The following is a 22413-nucleotide window of genomic DNA, read 5'->3' on the forward strand; positions in this document are numbered from 1 at the left end:
TTCCAAGTGGTTCTATGTGGACCCAGCCGGATCCATCAGGTTTGAATTGGTTCTAGCAGAATCCAACCGGTTCCAGCCAGTTCGAACTGGATCCATCTGGTTCCACCGGTTCCTTCGGAAACTACCCAGTTCCAACCGGTTCCATCCGGATCGATCTGGTTCAAACCGGTTCCATCCAGATCAATCAGCTTCCAACCGGATCCATTCGGATCCAGCCAGATCAATCAGGTTTCAACTGGTTCCAACTGGATCCAAAAGGATCCGTCCGGTTCCAACTGGTTCCATGTGGACCCAGGCGGATCCATCAGGTTTCAACTGGTTCTAGCAGAATCCAACTGGTTCCAGTCGGTTCCAACTGGATCTATCAGGTTCCAACAGGTTTTCTCCGCAACTATCCGGATCCAACTGGATCCATTCGGGTCCAAACCGCTCCGGCCGGATCAATGATTTTGCAACTGGATCCATCCGTATGCAGCCGGATCAATCAGGTTTCAACTGGTTCCAGCTGGATCAAACCGGTTCCAGCCGGTTCCAACTGGATCCATCCGGTTCCAAGCGGTTCCTTCCGGAACTATCCGGTTCCAACTGGATCCATCCGGTTCCAACTGGGTCCTTCCGGAACTATCCGGTTCCAAACGGTTCCATCCGGATCCATCCACTTCCAACTGGATCCAGCTGGATCCATCAGGTGCCAACTGGTTCCAGCTGGATCCAACCGGTTCCAACTGGATCCATTCGGTTCCAAACAGTTCCTTCCGGAGCTATCCGGTTCCAACCGGTTCCATCTGGATCCAGCCGGATCAATCAGCTTTTAACTGCTTCCACCTGGATCCAAACGGTTACAGCCGTATCCAACTGGATCCTTCCGGTTCTAACCGGTTCCTTCCAGAACAATCTGGCTCCAACCAGTTCCATCCGGATCCATCCGCTTCCAACCGGATCAAATCAGCTCGAACGAATCTCCTGAATGCCATTGAATCCCAACAAATGCCAACAAATCGCATCGAATCCCATCCAATCGCGTCGAATCCCGTCACACCCCTTTGAATCGCATTGAATTCCTTCAAATCCCGATGAATCTCTTCAAACCCCGTTGAACCCTGTCGATTCTTGTCGAATCCTGTTGAATCGTGTCAAACCGTATGGAGTTCCATCACAACACGTCGAAATGCTTCGATTCCTGTCAAATGGCATCCATGGCATCGAGTCGCTTCAAGTCGGTTCCAAACCCGTTGAATTCCATTGAATCGCATCAAATGGCTTCGATGGGCGTCTGATCGGGTCGATTCCTGTCACATCCCATCGCATCTCATTAAATCTGTTGAATCGCGTCAAGCTGTGTCACGTTGCATTGAATCCCTTCCAAGTCGAGTGCCGTTGAATTGGGTCGAATCAAGTCGAATGGCATGGAATCCCGTCGAATCTCGTCGAATCACGTTGAATCCTGTCGGATTGCCTCTAATCGTGTCAAATCGTGTTGAATCACTTCGATACCTGTCGAGTCCCATCGATTCCCATTAAATGCCGTCCAATCACACTGAACGGCTTTGAATCGGAAGCAATGGAATAGATTAGAATGGAGTAAGGTAGGGTAAGTTTGGGTAGGGTAGACTACGGTGGACTATAGTAGACTAGAGTAAACTGGATTAGTAGTCTAGACTATTGCCCTAGGCTAGTAGCCTAGATGAGTAGACAAGAGTAGGGTAATGTGGGGTAGCGCTGGGTAGGGGAGCGAAAGGTGGAATACACAGTAGAAGAAGAGAAGAGAAGAGAATAGAGTTGAATTGTGTTGAATTGCCTCGAGTTGCATCGAATATCATCAAATCATGTTGAATGGCATTGAATAGAGTCTATTAGAGCAGGGTAGTGTAGGATAGAATAGACTAGGACAGGAAAAAGTAGAATAGAACACAACAGAACAGAATAGAATAGATTACAGTAGGGTAGGGTAGTGCAGAATAGAATAGATTAGAACAGAACAGAATAGAATAGAATCGATTAGGGTAGGGGAGGTTGGAATAGAGAGAAAAGGAGAATAGAATAGAACAGAACAGAGCAGAATAGAAAAGGATAGATTAGTGTACGGTAGGGTAGGATAGGGTAGAATAGAATAGAAATGAATGGCATAAAAGAGGATAGAGTCGAATTGTATCAAATTTCGTGGAATCGCATTAAATCCCATGGAATAGAACAGATTAGAGTAGGGTAGGGTAGGATAGAATGGAAAGGAATAGAATAGACAAGAACGGCATAGAACAGAAGTGAAAGGAACAGAACAGGGTAGGGCAGGGTAGAATGGAGTAGGGTACTGTAGAGTCAAATAGAATGTAATAGAATAGATTAGGGTAGGGTAGGGTAGCATATTGTGGAATAGAGAGTAGAAGAATAGAAGAGAAGGGAATACAATTGAGAAGAGTCGAATCGAATAGATTAGAGTTGGCCAGAGTAGGGGAGAGGAGGGTAGAATAGAATGGCATAGAACAGAACAGAACACAATAGAAAGCATAGCAGAGAGTAGAATAGGGTAGAGTGGAGTTGAATAGAGTGGAAAAGAGCCAAATAGAGCTGATTAGAGCCGAATGGAGCCGAACTGAGCTGAATCAAGACGAAACGAGATGAATGGAGACAAATCGAGCCGAATTGCACCTAATCGCATTGTATCAGGGAGAATCGTGTCGCATCCCGTCAAATCGTGTCGAATTGCATCGAATCAAATCGAATTGTATTTGAGCTGAATCGCGTCGAATCGTGTCGAAATGTGTCAAGTCGAATCCAATGGAATAGAGTAGGGTAGGGTAGAAAAAGAGATAGAGTAAAATAGAACTGAACAGAAAGAATAAAATAGAATAGAGTAGAGTAGAATAGAGTAAAGCAGAATAGAGTTGAATAGAGGCAAATAGAGCCCAATGGAGATGAAACGAGACAAATTGCTTTGAAGCGCGTCCAATAGAATCAATTAGAGTGAACTAGAGCAGGGTAGGGTAGGGTAGGGTAGAATAGAACAGTCCAGAATGCAGTGGACTGGAATCGAATGGAGTCGAATGGAGTCGAATAATGATGAATAGAGTAGAAAAGAGTTGACTAGAGCCAAACAGGGCAGAATAGGGCCGAATCGAGCCAAATCCCACCAAATCGAGCCTAATCGAGCTGAACTGAGCCAATTTGAGCTGATTTGAACCGAACGGTGCCGAATCGCGTCAAACTGTCAAATGAAATTGAATAGATTAGAGTAGGGTAGGTTAAGGTAGGGTAGAGTAGACTAGAATAGAACAGGACAGAACAAAACAGAAAGAATAGAGTCGAGTCGAATAGAGACGAATAGAACCAAATGGAGACAAATGGTGCCAAATCTCATCGTATGGTGTCGAATCCCTTTGAATCGCGTCGAATCCCTGCAATTCGTGTTGAATCGTGTTGCATCGAATGAAATCTATTAGAATGGATTATACTAGAGTAGGATAGGATACAGTAGATTACAATAGAATAGAGTAGAAGAGATTAGAAGGGAGTAGAATGCTGGAGTGGAGCTGAATGTTTCTGATGGAGTCGAATGGCATCGAATAGAGAAATAGAGTCGAATAGAGCTGATTAGAGCCAAATGGAGCCAAATCGAGCTGAACTGAGCCAAATCAAACCGAATCCAACCGATTAGAACCGAATGGACCCGTTGGAACCGATTGGAGCCTAGTCATATCGAATCGCGTCGCATAGTGTTGAAATGCGACAAATCGAATTGAATAGAGTAGGGTAGGTTAGGGTAGAATAGAAGAGAATAGAACGGGACAGAATAGAAAGAAGACAACAGAATAGGGTAAGGAGAGTAGAGCAGAGTAGAATAGAGTAGTGTAGAGTAGAATAGAGTCCGATAGAGCCGAATCGAGCGGAATCAATCCAAATGGATAGGAAATAAGACAGATCGCCTCAAATAGAATCGAACCGATTAGAGTTTGTTAGGGTAGGGTAGAAAGGAATAGAGTAGGATAGTGTAGAATAGAGTGGAATTGTTTGGAATGGAGTCAAATGGAGTGGCATAGATAGGAACAGAGTAGAAAAGAGTCGAATAGAGCCAAGGAGAGTGGAAGAGGGCTGAATAAGGCCGAATAGAGCCAAAGTGAGTCGAATCGAGCCTAACTGAGCTGAATCAACCGGAATGGAGCCGAATCCAGCCGAATCAAGCTGAAGCCACACGATTCGAGCCGAATGGAGCCGAAAGGACCTGAATAGAGCAAGGCAAGGCAAGGCAAGGATCAAACGGGACCCAGTCAGACCAAGCTGGATATGACCAGATCAAGCCGGGCATAACCAGATCAAACCAGATCTAAGTAGACCCAAGCGGGTCAAGCCAGGTCCATCCAGGCCTAACTCTATCCAAGCGGATCCAATCGAATCCAGGTGGATAGAAGCAGATCCAGCCGAATAGAACCGGATCCAGCCAGACATAAAAGGAGCCAGTCAGATCCGAATGGATTCAACCAGTTCTAAACAGATACACCTGGATCCAACCAGTCCCAACCGGTTCCAACCGGATCCATCCGCTTCCAACCTCGCCCATCTGGTTCCAACAAGATCCAACAGATTGGAACTGGATCCGTCCGGTTCCAAGTGGTTCTATGTGGACCCAGCCGGATCCATCAGGTTTGAATTGGTTCTAGCAGAATCCAACCGGTTCCAGCCAGTTCGAACTGGATCCATCTGGTTCCACCGGTTCCTTCGGAAACTACCCAGTTCCAACCGGTTCCATCCGGATCGATCTGGTTCAAACCGGTTCCATCCAGATCAATCAGCTTCCAACCGGATCCATTCGGATCCAGCCAGATCAATCAGGTTTCAACTGGTTCCAACTGGATCCAAAAGGATCCGTCCGGTTCCAACTGGTTCCATGTGGACCCAGGCGGATCCATCAGGTTTCAACTGGTTCTAGCAGAATCCAACTGGTTCCAGTCGGTTCCAACTGGATCTATCAGGTTCCAACAGGTTTTCTCCGCAACTATCCGGATCCAACTGGATCCATTCGGGTCCAAACCGCTCCGGCCGGATCAATGATTTTGCAACTGGATCCATCCGTATGCAGCCGGATCAATCAGGTTTCAACTGGTTCCAGCTGGATCAAACCGGTTCCAGCCGGTTCCAACTGGATCCATCCGGTTCCAAGCGGTTCCTTCCGGAACTATCCGGTTCCAACTGGATCCATCCGGTTCCAACTGGGTCCTTCCGGAACTATCCGGTTCCAAACGGTTCCATCCGGATCCATCCACTTCCAACTGGATCCAGCTGGATCCATCAGGTGCCAACTGGTTCCAGCTGGATCCAACCGGTTCCAACTGGATCCATTCGGTTCCAAACAGTTCCTTCCGGAGCTATCCGGTTCCAACCGGTTCCATCTGGATCCAGCCGGATCAATCAGCTTTTAACTGCTTCCACCTGGATCCAAACGGTTACAGCCGTATCCAACTGGATCCTTCCGGTTCTAACCGGTTCCTTCCAGAACAATCTGGCTCCAACCAGTTCCATCCGGATCCATCCGCTTCCAACCGGATCAAATCAGCTCGAACGAATCTCCTGAATGCCATTGAATCCCAACAAATGCCAACAAATCGCATCGAATCCCATCCAATCGCGTCGAATCCCGTCACACCCCTTTGAATCGCATTGAATTCCTTCAAATCCCGATGAATCTCTTCAAACCCCGTTGAACCCTGTCGATTCTTGTCGAATCCTGTTGAATCGTGTCAAACCGTATGGAGTTCCATCACAACACGTCGAAATGCTTCGATTCCTGTCAAATGGCATCCATGGCATCGAGTCGCTTCAAGTCGGTTCCAAACCCGTTGAATTCCATTGAATCGCATCAAATGGCTTCGATGGGCGTCTGAGCGGGTCGATTCCTGTCACATCCCATCGCATCTCATTAAATCTGTTGAATCGCGTCAAGCTGTGTCACGTTGCATTGAATCCCTTCCAAGTCGAGTGCCGTTGAATTGGGTCGAATCAAGTCGAATGGCATGGAATCCCGTCGAATCTCGTCGAATCACGTTGAATCCTGTCGGATTGCCTCTAATCGTGTCAAATCGTGTTGAATCACTTCGATACCTGTCGAGTCCCATCGATTCCCATTAAATGCCGTCCAATCACACTGAACGGCTTTGAATCGGAAGCAATGGAATAGATTAGAATGGAGTAAGGTAGGGTAAGTTTGGGTAGGGTAGACTACGGTGGACTATAGTAGACTAGAGTAAACTGGATTAGTAGTCTAGACTATTGCCCTAGGCTAGTAGCCTAGATGAGTAGACAAGAGTAGGGTAATGTGGGGTAGCGCTGGGTAGGGGAGCGAAAGGTGGAATACACAGTAGAAGAAGAGAAGAGAAGAGAATAGAGTTGAATTGTGTTGAATTGCCTCGAGTTGCATCGAATATCATCAAATCATGTTGAATGGCATTGAATAGAGTCTATTAGAGCAGGGTAGTGTAGGATAGAATAGACTAGGACAGGAAAAAGTAGAATAGAACACAACAGAACAGAATAGAATAGATTACAGTAGGGTAGGGTAGTGCAGAATAGAATAGATTAGAACAGAACAGAATAGAATAGAATCGATTAGGGTAGGGGAGGTTGGAATAGAGAGAAAAGGAGAATAGAATAGAACAGAACAGAGCAGAATAGAAAAGGATAGATTAGTGTACGGTAGGGTAGGATAGGGTAGAATAGAATAGAAATGAATGGCATAAAAGAGGATAGAGTCGAATTGTATCAAATTTCGTGGAATCGCATTAAATCCCATGGAATAGAACAGATTAGAGTAGGGTAGGGTAGGATAGAATGGAAAGGAATAGAATAGACAAGAACGGCATAGAACAGAAGTGAAAGGAACAGAACAGGGTAGGGCAGGGTAGAATGGAGTAGGGTACTGTAGAGTCAAATAGAATGTAATAGAATAGATTAGGGTAGGGTAGGGTAGCATATTGTGGAATAGAGAGTAGAAGAATAGAAGAGAAGGGAATACAATTGAGAAGAGTCGAATCGAATAGATTAGAGTTGGCCAGAGTAGGGGAGAGGAGGGTAGAATAGAATGGCATAGAACAGAACAGAACACAATAGAAAGCATAGCAGAGAGTAGAATAGGGTAGAGTGGAGTTGAATAGAGTGGAAAAGAGCCAAATAGAGCTGATTAGAGCCGAATGGAGCCGAACTGAGCTGAATCAAGACGAAACGAGATGAATGGAGACAAATCGAGCCGAATTGCACCTAATCGCATTGTATCAGGGAGAATCGTGTCGCATCCCGTCAAATCGTGTCGAATTGCATCGAATCAAATCGAATTGTATTTGAGCTGAATCGCGTCGAATCGTGTCGAAATGTGTCAAGTCGAATCCAATGGAATAGAGTAGGGTAGGGTAGAAAAAGAGATAGAGTAAAATAGAACTGAACAGAAAGAATAAAATAGAATAGAGTAGAGTAGAATAGAGTAAAGCAGAATAGAGTTGAATAGAGGCAAATAGAGCCCAATGGAGATGAAACGAGACAAATTGCTTTGAAGCGCGTCCAATAGAATCAATTAGAGTGAACTAGAGCAGGGTAGGGTAGGGTAGGGTAGAATAGAACAGTCCAGAATGGAGTGGACTGGAATCGAATGGAGTCGAATGGAGTCGAATAATGATGAATAGAGTAGAAAAGAGTTGACTAGAGCCAAACAGGGCAGAATAGGGCCGAATCGAGCCAAATCCCACCAAATCGAGCCTAATCGAGCTGAACTGAGCCAATTTGAGCTGATTTGAACCGAACGGTGCCGAATCGCGTCAAACTGTCAAATGAAATTGAATAGATTAGAGTAGGGTAGGTTAAGGTAGGGTAGAGTAGACTAGAATAGAACAGGACAGAACAAAACTGAAAGAATAGAGTCGAGTCGAATAGAGACGAATAGAACCAAATGGAGACAAATGGTGCCAAATCTCATCGTATGGTGTCGAATCCCTTTGAATCGCGTCGAATCCCTGCAATTCGTGTTGAATCGTGTTGCATCGAATGAAATCTATTAGAATGGATTATAGTAGAGTAGGATAGGATACAGTAGATTACAATAGAATAGAGTAGAAGAGATTAGAAGGGAGTAGAATGCTGGAGTGGAGCTGAATGTTTCTGATGGAGTCGAATGGCATCGAATAGAGAAACAGAGTCGAATAGAGCTGATTAGAGCCAAATGGAGCCAAATCGAGCTGAACTGAGCCAAATCAAACCGAATCCAACCGATTAGAACCGAATGGACCCGTTGGAACCGATTGGAGCCTAGTCATATCGAATCGCGTCGCATAGTGTTGAAATGCGACAAATCGAATTGAATAGAGTAGGGTAGGTTAGGGTAGAATAGAAGAGAATAGAACGGGACAGAATAGAAAGAAGACAACAGAATAGGGTAAGGAGAGTAGAGCAGAGTAGAATAGAGTAGTGTAGAGTAGAATAGAGTCCGATAGAGCCGAATCGAGCGGAATCAATCCAAATGGATAGGAAATAAGACAGATCGCCTCAAATAGAATCGAACCGATTAGAGTTTGTTAGGGTAGGGTAGAAAGGAATAGAGTAGGATAGTGTAGAATAGAGTGGAATTGTTTGGAATGGAGTCAAATGGAGTGGCATAGATAGGAACAGAGTAGAAAAGAGTCGAATAGAGCCAAGGAGAGTGGAAGAGGGCTGAATAAGGCCGAATAGAGCCAACGTGAGTCGAATCGAGCCTAACTGAGCTGAATCAACCGGAATGGAGCCGAATCCAGCCGAATCAAGCTGAAGCCACACGATTCGAGCCGAATGGAGCCGAAAGGACCTGAATAGAGCAAGGCAAGGCAAGGCAAGGATCAAACGGGACCCAGTCAGACCAAGCTGGATATGACCAGATCAAGCCGGGCATAACCAGATCAAACCAGATCTAAGTAGACCCAAGCGGGTCAAGCCAGGTCCATCCAGGCCTAACTCTATCCAAGCGGATCCAATCGAATCCAGGTGGATAGAAGCAGATCCAGCCGAATAGAACCGGATCCAGCCAGACATAAAAGGAGCCAGTCAGATCCGAATGGATTCAACCAGTTCTAAACAGATACACCTGGATCCAACCAGTCCCAACCGGTTCCAACCGGATCCATCCGCTTCCAACCTCGCCCATCTGGTTCCAACAAGATCCAACAGATTGGAACTGGATCCGTCCGGTTCCAAGTGGTTCTATGTGGACCCAGCCGGATCCATCAGGTTTGAATTGGTTCTAGCAGAATCCAACCGGTTCCAGCCAGTTCGAACTGGATCCATCTGGTTCCACCGGTTCCTTCGGAAACTACCCAGTTCCAACCGGTTCCATCCGGATCGATCTGGTTCAAACCGGTTCCATCCAGATCAATCAGCTTCCAACCGGATCCATTCGGATCCAGCCAGATCAATCAGGTTTCAACTGGTTCCAACTGGATCCAAAAGGATCCGTCCGGTTCCAACTGGTTCCATGTGGACCCAGGCGGATCCATCAGGTTTCAACTGGTTCTAGCAGAATCCAACTGGTTCCAGTCGGTTCCAACTGGATCTATCAGGTTCCAACAGGTTTTCTCCGCAACTATCCGGATCCAACTGGATCCATTCGGGTCCAAACCGCTCCGGCCGGATCAATGATTTTGCAACTGGATCCATCCGTATGCAGCCGGATCAATCAGGTTTCAACTGGTTCCAGCTGGATCAAACCGGTTCCAGCCGGTTCCAACTGGATCCATCCGGTTCCAAGCGGTTCCTTCCGGAGCTATCCGGTTCCAACTGGATCCATCCGGTTCCAACTGGGTCCTTCCGGAACTATCCGGTTCCAAACGGTTCCATCCGGATCCATCCACTTCCAACTGGATCCAGCTGGATCCATCAGGTGCCAACTGGTTCCAGCTGGATCCAACCGGTTCCAACTGGATCCATTCGGTTCCAAACAGTTCCTTCCGGAGCTATCCGGTTCCAACCGGTTCCATCTGGATCCAGCCGGATCAATCAGCTTTTAACTGCTTCCACCTGGATCCAAACGGTTACAGCCGTATCCAACTGGATCCTTCCGGTTCTAACCGGTTCCTTCCAGAACAATCTGGCTCCAACCAGTTCCATCCGGATCCATCCGCTTCCAACCGGATCAAATCAGCTCGAACGAATCTCCTGAATGCCATTGAATCCCAACAAATGCCATCAAATCGCATCGAATCCCATCCAATCGCGTCGAATCCCGTCACACCCCTTTGAATCGCATTGAATTCCTTCAAATCCCGATGAATCTCTTCAAACCCCGTTGAACCCTGTCGATTCTTGTCGAATCCTGTTGAATCGTGTCAAACCGTATGGAGTTCCATCACAACACGTCGAAATGCTTCGATTCCTGTCAAATGGCATCCATGGCATCGAGTCGCTTCAAGTCGGTTCCAAACCCGTTGAATTCCATTGAATCGCATCAAATGGCTTCGATGGGCGTCTGATCGGGTCGATTCCTGTCACATCCCATCGCATCTCATTAAATCTGTTGAATCGCGTCAAGCTGTGTCACGTTGCATTGAATCCCTTCCAAGTCGAGTGCCGTTGAATTGGGTCGAATCAAGTCGAATGGCATGGAATCCCGTCGAATCTCGTCGAATCACGTTGAATCCTGTCGGATTGCCTCTAATCGTGTCAAATCGTGTTGAATCACTTCGATACCTGTCGAGTCCCATCGATTCCCATTAAATGCCGTCCAATCACACTGAACGGCTTTGAATCGGAAGCAATGGAATAGATTAGAATGGAGTAAGGTAGGGTAAGTTTGGGTAGGGTAGACTACGGTGGACTATAGTAGACTAGAGTAAACTGGATTAGTAGTCTAGACTATTGCCCTAGGCTAGTAGCCTAGATGAGTAGACAAGAGTAGGGTAATGTGGGGTAGCGCTGGGTAGGGGAGCGAAAGGTGGAATACACAGTAGAAGAAGAGAAGAGAAGAGAATAGAGTTGAATTGTGTTGAATTGCCTCGAGTTGCATCGAATATCATCAAATCATGTTGAATGGCATTGAATAGAGTCTATTAGAGCAGGGTAGTGTAGGATAGAATAGACTAGGACAGGAAAAAGTAGAATAGAACACAACAGAACAGAATAGAATAGATTACAGTAGGGTAGGGTAGTGCAGAATAGAATAGATTAGAACAGAACAGAATAGAATAGAATCGATTAGGGTAGGGGAGGTTGGAATAGAGAGAAAAGGAGAATAGAATAGAACAGAACAGAGCAGAATAGAAAAGGATAGATTAGTGTACGGTAGGGTAGGATAGGGTAGAATAGAATAGAAATGAATGGCATAAAAGAGGATAGAGTCGAATTGTATCAAATTTCGTGGAATCGCATTAAATCCCATGGAATAGAACAGATTAGAGTAGGGTAGGGTAGGATAGAATGGAAAGGAATAGAATAGACAAGAACGGCATAGAACAGAAGTGAAAGGAACAGAACAGGGTAGGGCAGGGTAGAATGGAGTAGGGTACTGTAGAGTCAAATAGAATGTAATAGAATAGATTAGGGTAGGGTAGGGTAGCATATTGTGGAATAGAGAGTAGAAGAATAGAAGAGAAGGGAATACAATTGAGAAGAGTCGAATCGAATAGATTAGAGTTGGCCAGAGTAGGGGAGAGGAGGGTAGAATAGAATGGCATAGAACAGAACAGAACACAATAGAAAGCATAGCAGAGAGTAGAATAGGGTAGAGTGGAGTTGAATAGAGTGGAAAAGAGCCAAATAGAGCTGATTAGAGCCGAATGGAGCCGAACTGAGCTGAATCAAGACGAAACGAGATGAATGGAGACAAATCGAGCCGAATTGCACCTAATCGCATTGTATCAGGGAGAATCGTGTCGCATCCCGTCAAATCGTGTCGAATTGCATCGAATCAAATCGAATTGTATTTGAGCTGAATCGCGTCGAATCGTGTCGAAATGTGTCAAGTCGAATCCAATGGAATAGAGTAGGGTAGGGTAGAAAAAGAGATAGAGTAAAATAGAACTGAACAGAAAGAATAAAATAGAATAGAGTAGAGTAGAATAGAGTAAAGCAGAATAGAGTTGAATAGAGGCAAATAGAGCCCAATGGAGATGAAACGAGACAAATTGCTTTGAAGCGCGTCCAATAGAATCAATTAGAGTGAACTAGAGCAGGGTAGGGTAGGGTAGGGTAGAATAGAACAGTCCAGAATGCAGTGGACTGGAATCGAATGGAGTCGAATGGAGTCGAATAATGATGAATAGAGTAGAAAAGAGTTGACTAGAGCCAAACAGGGCAGAATAGGGCCGAATCGAGCCAAATCCCACCAAATCGAGCCTAATCGAGCTGAACTGAGCCAATTTGAGCTGATTTGAACCGAACGGTGCCGAATCGCGTCAAACTGTCAAATGAAATTGAATAGATTAGAGTAGGGTAGGTTAAGGTAGGGTAGAGTAGACTAGAATAGAACAGGACAGAACAAAACAGAAAGAATAGAGTCGAGTCGAATAGAGACGAATAGAACCAAATGGAGACAAATGGTGCCAAATCTCATCGTATGGTGTCGAATCCCTTTGAATCGCGTCGAATCCCTGCAATTCGTGTTGAATCGTGTTGCATCGAATGAAATCTATTAGAATGGATTATAGTAGAGTAGGATAGGATACAGTAGATTACAATAGAATAGAGTAGAAGAGATTAGAAGGGAGTAGAATGCTGGAGTGGAGCTGAATGTTTCTGATGGAGTCGAATGGCATCGAATAGAGAAATAGAGTCGAATAGAGCTGATTAGAGCCAAATGGAGCCAAATCGAGCTGAACTGAGCCAAATCAAACCGAATCCAACCGATTAGAACCGAATGGACCCGTTGGAACCGATTGGAGCCTAGTCATATCGAATCGCGTCGCATAGTGTTGAAATGCGACAAATCGAATTGAATAGAGTAGGGTAGGTTAGGGTAGAATAGAAGAGAATAGAACGGGACAGAATAGAAAGAAGACAACAGAATAGGGTAAGGAGAGTAGAGCAGAGTAGAATAGAGTAGTGTAGAGTAGAATAGAGTCCGATAGAGCCGAATCGAGCGGAATCAATCCAAATGGATAGGAAATAAGACAGATCGCCTCAAATAGAATCGAACCGATTAGAGTTTGTTAGGGTAGGGTAGAAAGGAATAGAGTAGGATAGTGTAGAATAGAGTGGAATTGTTTGGAATGGAGTCAAATGGAGTGGCATAGATAGGAACAGAGTAGAAAAGAGTCGAATAGAGCCAAGGAGAGTGGAAGAGGGCTGAATAAGGCCGAATAGAGCCAAAGTGAGTCGAATCGAGCCTAACTGAGCTGAATCAACCGGAATGGAGCCGAATCCAGCCGAATCAAGCTGAAGCCACACGATTCGAGCCGAATGGAGCCGAAAGGACCTGAATAGAGCAAGGCAAGGCAAGGCAAGGATCAAACGGGACCCAGTCAGACCAAGCTGGATATGACCAGATCAAGCCGGGCATAACCAGATCAAACCAGATCTAACTAGACCCAAGCGGGTCAAGCCAGGTCCATCCAGGCCTAACTCTATCCAAGCGGATCCAATCGAATCCAGGTGGATAGAAGCAGATCCAGCCGAATAGAACCGGATCCAGCCAGACATAAAAGGAGCCAGTCAGATCCGAATGGATTCAACCAGTTCTAAACAGATACACCTGGATCCAACCAGTCCCAACCGGTTCCAACCGGATCCATCCGCTTCCAACCTCGCCCATCTGGTTCCAACAAGATCCAACAGATTGGAACTGGATCCGTCCGGTTCCAAGTGGTTCTATGTGGACCCAGCCGGATCCATCAGGTTTGAATTGGTTCTAGCAGAATCCAACCGGTTCCAGCCAGTTCGAACTGGATCCATCTGGTTCCACCGGTTCCTTCGGAAACTACCCAGTTCCAACCGGTTCCATCCGGATCGATCTGGTTCAAACCGGTTCCATCCAGATCAATCAGCTTCCAACCGGATCCATTCGGATCCAGCCAGATCAATCAGGTTTCAACTGGTTCCAACTGGATCCAAAAGGATCCGTCCGGTTCCAACTGGTTCCATGTGGACCCAGGCGGATCCATCAGGTTTCAACTGGTTCTAGCAGAATCCAACTGGTTCCAGTCGGTTCCAACTGGATCTATCAGGTTCCAACAGGTTTTCTCCGCAACTATCCGGATCCAACTGGATCCATTCGGGTCCAAACCGCTCCGGCCGGATCAATGATTTTGCAACTGGATCCATCCGTATGCAGCCGGATCAATCAGGTTTCAACTGGTTCCAGCTGGATCAAACCGGTTCCAGCCGGTTCCAACTGGATCCATCCGGTTCCAAGCGGTTCCTTCCGGAACTATCCGGTTCCAACTGGATCCATCCGGTTCCAACTGGGTCCTTCCGGAACTATCCGGTTCCAAACGGTTCCATCCGGATCCATCCACTTCCAACTGGATCCAGCTGGATCCATCAGGTGCCAACTGGTTCCAGCTGGATCCAACCGGTTCCAACTGGATCCATTCGGTTCCAAACAGTTCCTTCCGGAGCTATCCGGTTCCAACCGGTTCCATCTGGATCCAGCCGGATCAATCAGCTTTTAACTGCTTCCACCTGGATCCAAACGGTTACAGCCGTATCCAACTGGATCCTTCCGGTTCTAACCGGTTCCTTCCAGAACAATCTGGCTCCAACCAGTTCCATCCGGATCCATCCGCTTCCAACCGGATCAAATCAGCTCGAACGAATCTCCTGAATGCCATTGAATCCCAACAAATGCCAACAAATCGCATCGAATCCCATCCAATCGCGTCGAATCCCGTCACACCCCTTTGAATCGCATTGAATTCCTTCAAATCCCGATGAATCTCTTCAAACCCCGTTGAACCCTGTCGATTCTTGTCGAATCCTGTTGAATCGTGTCAAACCGTATGGCGTTCCATCACAACACGTCGAAATGCTTCGATTCCTGTCAAATGGCATCCATGGCATCGAGTCGCTTCAAGTCGGTTCCAAACCCGTTGAATTCCATTGAATCGCATCAAATGGCTTCGATGGGCGTCTGATCGGGTCGATTCCTGTCACATCCCATCGCATCTCATTAAATCTGTTGAATCGCGTCAAGCTGTGTCACGTTGCATTGAATCCCTTCCAAGTCGAGTGCCGTTGAATTGGGTCGAATCAAGTCGAATGGCATGGAATCCCGTCGAATCTCGTCGAATCACGTTGAATCCTGTCGGATTGCCTCTAATCGTGTCAAATCGTGTTGAATCACTTCGATACCTGTCGAGTCCCATCGATTCCCATTAAATGCCGTCCAATCACACTGAACGGCTTTGAATCGGAAGCAATGGAATAGATTAGAATGGAGTAAGGTAGGGTAAGTTTGGGTAGGGTAGACTACGGTGGACTATAGTAGACTAGAGTAAACTGGATTAGTAGTCTAGACTATTGCCCTAGGCTAGTAGCCTAGATGAGTAGACAAGAGTAGGGTAATGTGGGGTAGCGCTGGGTAGGGGAGCGAAAGGTGGAATACACAGTAGAAGAAGAGAAGAGAAGAGAATAGAGTTGAATTGTGTTGAATTGCCTCGAGTTGCATCGAATATCATCAAATCATGTTGAATGGCATTGAATAGAGTCTATTAGAGCAGGGTAGTGTAGGATAGAATAGACTAGGACAGGAAAAAGTAGAATAGAACACAACAGAACAGAATAGAATAGATTACAGTAGGGTAGGGTAGTGCAGAATAGAATAGATTAGAACAGAACAGAATAGAATAGAATCGATTAGGGTAGGGGAGGTTGGAATAGAGAGAAAAGGAGAATAGAATAGAACAGAACAGAGCAGAATAGAAAAGGATAGATTAGTGTACGGTAGGGTAGGATAGGGTAGAATAGAATAGAAATGAATGGCATAAAAGAGGATAGAGTCGAATTGTATCAAATTTCGTGGAATCGCATTAAATCCCATGGAATAGAACAGATTAGAGTAGGGTAGGGTAGGATAGAATGGAAAGGAATAGAATAGACAAGAACGGCATAGAACAGAAGTGAAAGGAACAGAACAGGGTAGGGCAGGGTAGAATGGAGTAGGGTACTGTAGAGTCAAATAGAATGTAATAGAATAGATTAGGGTAGGGTAGGGTAGCATATTGTGGAATAGAGAGTAGAAGAATAGAAGAGAAGGGAATACAATTGAGAAGAGTCGAATCGAATAGATTAGAGTTGGCCAGAGTAGGGGAGAGGAGGGTAGAATAGAATGGCATAGAACAGAACAGAACACAATAGAAAGCATAGCAGAGAGTAGAATAGGGTAGAGTGGAGTTGAATAGAGTGGAAAAGAGCCAAATAGAGCTGATTAGAGCCGAATGGAGCCGAACTGAGCTGAATCAAGACAAAACGAGATGAATGGAGACAAATCGAGCCGAATTGCACCTAATCGCATTGTATCAGGGAGAATCGTGTCGCATCCCGTCAAATCGTGTCGAATTGCATCGAATCAAATCGAATTGTATTTGAGCTGAATCGCGTCGAATCGTGTCGAAATGTGTCAAGTCGAATCCAATGGAATAGAGTAGGGTAGGGTAGAAAAAGAGATAGAGTAAAATAGAACTGAACAGAAAGAATAAAATAGAATAGAGTAGAGTAGAATAGAGTAAAGCAGAATAGAGTTGAATAGAGGCAAATAGAGCCCAATGGAGATGAAACGAGACAAATTGCTTTGAAGCGCGTCCAATAGAATCAATTAGAGTGAACTAGAGCAGGGTAGGGTAGGGTAGGGTAGAATAGAACAGTCCAGAATGCAGTGGACTGGAATCGAATGGAGTCGAATGGAGTCGAATAATGATGAATAGAGTAGAAAAGAGTTGACTAGAGCCAAACAGGGCAGAATAGGGCCGAATCGAGCCAAATCCCACCAAATCGAGCCTAATCGAGCTGAACTGAGCCAATTTGAGCTGATTTGAACCGAACGGTGCCGAATCGCGTCAAACTGTCAAATGAAATTGAATAGATTAGAGTAGGGTAGGTTAAGGTAGGGTAGAGTAGACTAGAATAGAACAGGACAGAACAAAACAGAAAGAATAGAGTCGAGTCGAATAGAGACGAATAGAACCAAATGGAGACAAATGGTGCCAAATCTCATCGTATGGTGTCGAATCCCTTTGAATCGCGTCGAATCCCTGCAATTCGTGTTGAATCGTGTTGCATCGAATGAAATCTATTAGAATGGATTATAGTAGAGTAGGATAGGATACAGTAGATTACAATAGAATAGAGTAGAAGAGATTAGAAGGGAGTAGAATGCTGGAGTGGAGCTGAATGTTTCTGATGGAGTCGAATGGCATCGAATAGAGAAATAGAGTCGAATAGAGCTGATTAGAGCCAAATGGAGCCAAATCGAGCTGAACTGAGCCAAATCAAACCGAATCCAACCGATTAGAACCGAATGGACCCGTTGGAACCGATTGGAGCCTAGTCATATCGAATCGCGTCGCATAGTGTTGAAATGCGACAAATCGAATTGAATAGAGTAGGGTAGGTTAGGGTAGAATAGAAGAGAATAGAACGGGACAGAATAGAAAGAAGACAACAGAATAGGGTAAGGAGAGTAGAGCAGAGTAGAATAGAGTAGTGTAGAGTAGAATAGAGTCCGATAGAGCCGAATCGAGCGGAATCAATCCAAATGGATAGGAAATAAGACAGATCGCCTCAAATAGAATCGAACCGATTAGAGTTTGTTAGGGTAGGGTAGAAAGGAATAGAGTAGGATAGTGTAGAATAGAGTGGAATTGTTTGGAATGGAGTCAAATGGAGTGGCATAGATAGGAACAGAGTAGAAAAGAGTCGAATAGAGCCAAGGAGAGTGGAAGAGGGCTGAATAAGGCCGAATAGAGCCAAAGTGAGTCGAATCGAGCCTAACTGAGCTGAATCAACCGGAATGGAGCCGAATCCAGCCGAATCAAGCTGAAGCCACACGATTCGAGCCGAATGGAGCCGAAAGGACCTGAATAGAGCAAGGCAAGGCAAGGCAAGGATCAAACGGGACCCAGTCAGACCAAGCTGGATATGACCAGATCAAGCCGGGCATAACCAGATCAAACCAGATCTAACTAGACCCAAGCGGGTCAAGCCAGGTCCATCCAGGCCTAACTCTATCCAAGCGGATCCAATCGAATCCAGGTGGATAGAAGCAGATCCAGCCGAATAGAACCGGATCCAGCCAGACATAAAAGGAGCCAGTCAGATCCGAATGGATTCAACCAGTTCTAAACAGATACACCTGGATCCAACCAGTCCCAACCGGTTCCAACCGGATCCATCCGCTTCCAACCTCGCCCATCTGGTTCCAACAAGATCCAACAGATTGGAACTGGATCCGTCCGGTTCCAAGTGGTTCTATGTGGACCCAGCCGGATCCATCAGGTTTGAATTGGTTCTAGCAGAATCCAACCGGTTCCAGCCAGTTCGAACTGGATCCATCTGGTTCCACCGGTTCCTTCGGAAACTACCCAGTTCCAACCGGTTCCATCCGGATCGATCTGGTTCAAACCGGTTCCATCCAGATCAATCAGCTTCCAACCGGATCCATTCGGATCCAGCCAGATCAATCAGGTTTCAACTGGTTCCAACTGGATCCAAAAGGATCCGTCCGGTTCCAACTGGTTCCATGTGGACCCAGGCGGATCCATCAGGTTTCAACTGGTTCTAGCAGAATCCAACTGGTTCCAGTCGGTTCCAACTGGATCTATCAGGTTCCAACAGGTTTTCTCCGCAACTATCCGGATCCAACTGGATCCATTCGGGTCCAAACCGCTCCGGCCGGATCAATGATTTTGCAACTGGATCCATCCGTATGCAGCCGGATCAATCAGGTTTCAACTGGTTCCAGCTGGATCAAACCGGTTCCAGCCGGTTCCAACTGGATCCATCCGGTTCCAAGCGGTTCCTTCCGGAGCTATCCGGTTCCAACTGGATCCATCCGGTTCCAACTGGGTCCTTCCGGAACTATCCGGTTCCAAACGGTTCCATCCGGATCCATCCACTTCCAACTGGATCCAGCTGGATCCATCAGGTGCCAACTGGTTCCAGCTGGATCCAACCGGTTCCAACTGGATCCATTCGGTTCCAAACAGTTCCTTCCGGAGCTATCCGGTTCCAACCGGTTCCATCTGGATCCAGCCGGATCAATCAGCTTTTAACTGCTTCCACCTGGATCCAAACGGTTACAGCCGTATCCAACTGGATCCTTCCGGTTCTAACCGGTTCCTTCCAGAACAATCTGGCTCCAACCAGTTCCATCCGGATCCATCCGCTTCCAACCGGATCAAATCAGCTCGAACGAATCTCCTGAATGCCATTGAATCCCAACAAATGCCAACAAATCGCATCGAATCCCATCCAATCGCGTCGAATCCCGTCACACCCCTTTGAATCGCATTGAATTCCTTCAAATCCCGATGAATCTCTTCAAACCCCGTTGAACCCTGTCGATTCTTGTCGAATCCTGTTGAATCGTGTCAAACCGTATGGCGTTCCATCACAACACGTCGAAATGCTTCGATTCCTGTCAAATGGCATCCATGGCATCGAGTCGCTTCAAGTCGGTTCCAAACCCGTTGAATTCCATTGAATCGCATCAAATGGCTTCGATGGGCGTCTGATCGGGTCGATTCCTGTCACATCCCATCGCATCTCATTAAATCTGTTGAATCGCGTCAAGCTGTGTCACGTTGCATTGAATCCCTTCCAAGTCGAGTGCCGTTGAATTGGGTCGAATCAAGTCGAATGGCATGGAATCCCGTCGAATCTCGTCGAATCACGTTGAATCCTGTCGGATTGCCTCTAATCGTGTCAAATCGTGTTGAATCACTTCGATACCTGTCGAGTCCCATCGATTCCCATTAAATGCCGTCCAATCACACTGAACGGCTTTGAATCGGAAGCAATGGAATAGATTAGAATGGAGTAAGGTAGGGTAAGTTTGGGTAGGGTAGACTACGGTGGACTATAGTAGACTAGAGTAAACTGGATTAGTAGTCTAGACTATTGCCCTAGGCTAGTAGCCTAGATGAGTAGACAAGAGTAGGGTAATGTGGGGTAGCGCTGGGTAGGGGAGCGAAAGGTGGAATACACAGTAGAAGAAGAGAAGAGAAGAGAATAGAGTTGAATTGTGTTGAATTGCCTCGAGTTGCATCGAATATCATCAAATCATGTTGAATGGCATTGAATAGAGTCTATTAGAGCAGGGTAGTGTAGGATAGAATAGACTAGGACAGGAAAAAGTAGAATAGAACACAACAGAACAGAATAGAATAGATTACAGTAGGGTAGGGTAGTGCAGAATAGAATAGATTAGAACAGAACAGAATAGAATAGAATCGATTAGGGTAGGGGAGGTTGGAATAGAGAGAAAAGGAGAATAGAATAGAACAGAACAGAGCAGAATAGAAAAGGATAGATTAGTGTACGGTAGGGTAGGATAGGGTAGAATAGAATAGAAATGAATGGCATAAAAGAGGATAGAGTCGAATTGTATCAAATTTCGTGGAATCGCATTAAATCCCATGGAATAGAACAGATTAGAGTAGGGTAGGGTAGGATAGAATGGAAAGGAATAGAATAGACAAGAACGGCATAGAACAGAAGTGAAAGGAACAGAACAGGGTAGGGCAGGGTAGAATGGAGTAGGGTACTGTAGAGTCAAATAGAATGTAATAGAATAGATTAGGGTAGGGTAGGGTAGCATATTGTGGAATAGAGAGTAGAAGAATAGAAGAGAAGGGAATACAATTGAGAAGAGTCGAATCGAATAGATTAGAGTTGGCCAGAGTAGGGGAGAGGAGGGTAGAATAGAATGGCATAGAACAGAACAGAACACAATAGAAAGCATAGCAGAGAGTAGAATAGGGTAGAGTGGAGTTGAATAGAGTGGAAAAGAGCCAAATAGAGCTGATTAGAGCCGAATGGAGCCGAACTGAGCTGAATCAAGACGAAACGAGATGAATGGAGACAAATCGAGCCGAATTGCACCTAATCGCATTGTATCAGGGAGAATCGTGTCGCATCCCGTCAAATCGTGTCGAATTGCATCGAATCAAATCGAATTGTATTTGAGCTGAATCGCGTCGAATCGTGTCGAAATGTGTCAAGTCAAATCCAATGGAATAGAGTAGGGTAGGGTAGAAAAAGAGATAGAGTAAAATAGAACTGAACAGAAAGAATAAAATAGAATAGAGTAGAGTAGAATAGAGTAAAGCAGAATAGAGTTGAATAGAGGCAAATAGAGCCCAATGGAGATGAAACGAGACAAATTGCTTTGAAGCGCGTCCAATAGAATCAATTAGAGTGAACTAGAGCAGGGTAGGGTAGGGTAGGGTAGAATAGAACAGTCCAGAATGCAGTGGACTGGAATCGAATGGAGTCGAATGGAGTCGAATAATGATGAATAGAGTAGAAAAGAGTTGACTAGAGCCAAACAGGGCAGAATAGGGCCGAATCGAGCCAAATCCCACCAAATCGAGCCTAATCGAGCTGAACTGAGCCAATTTGAGCTGATTTGAACCGAACGGTGCCGAATCGCGTCAAACTGTCAAATGAAATTGAATAGATTAGAGTAGGGTAGGTTAAGGTAGGGTAGAGTAGACTAGAATAGAACAGGACAGAACAAAACAGAAAGAATAGAGTCGAGTCGAATAGAGACGAATAGAACCAAATGGAGACAAATGGTGCCAAATCTCATCGTATGGTGTCGAATCCCTTTGAATCGCGTCGAATCCCTGCAATTCGTGTTGAATCGTGTTGCATCGAATGAAATCTATTAGAATGGATTATAGTAGAGTAGGATAGGATACAGTAGATTACAATAGAATAGAGTAGAAGAGATTAGAAGGGAGTAGAATGCTGGAGTGGAGCTGAATGTTTCTGATGGAGTCGAATGGCATCGAATAGAGAAACAGAGTCGAATAGAGCTGATTAGAGCCAAATGGAGCCAAATCGAGCTGAACTGAGCCAAATCAAACCGAATCCAACCGATTAGAACCGAATGGACCCGTTGGAACCGATTGGAGCCTAGTCATATCGAATCGCGTCGCATAGTGTTGAAATGCGACAAATCGAATTGAATAGAGTAGGGTAGGTTAGGGTAGAATAGAAGAGAATAGAACGGGACAGAATAGAAAGAAGACAACAGAATAGGGTAAGGAGAGTAGAGCAGAGTAGAATAGAGTAGTGTAGAGTAGAATAGAGTCCGATAGAGCCGAATCGAGCGGAATCAATCCAAATGGATAGGAAATAAGACAGATCGCCTCAAATAGAATCGAACCGATTAGAGTTTGTTAGGGTAGGGTAGAAAGGAATAGAGTAGGATAGTGTAGAATAGAGTGGAATTGTTTGGAATGGAGTCAAATGGAGTGG

This window comes from Elephas maximus, unplaced genomic scaffold, assembly GCF_024166365.1.
Source record: "Elephas maximus indicus isolate mEleMax1 unplaced genomic scaffold, mEleMax1 primary haplotype scaffold_76, whole genome shotgun sequence".
NCBI lineage: Eukaryota > Metazoa > Chordata > Mammalia > Proboscidea > Elephantidae > Elephas > Elephas maximus.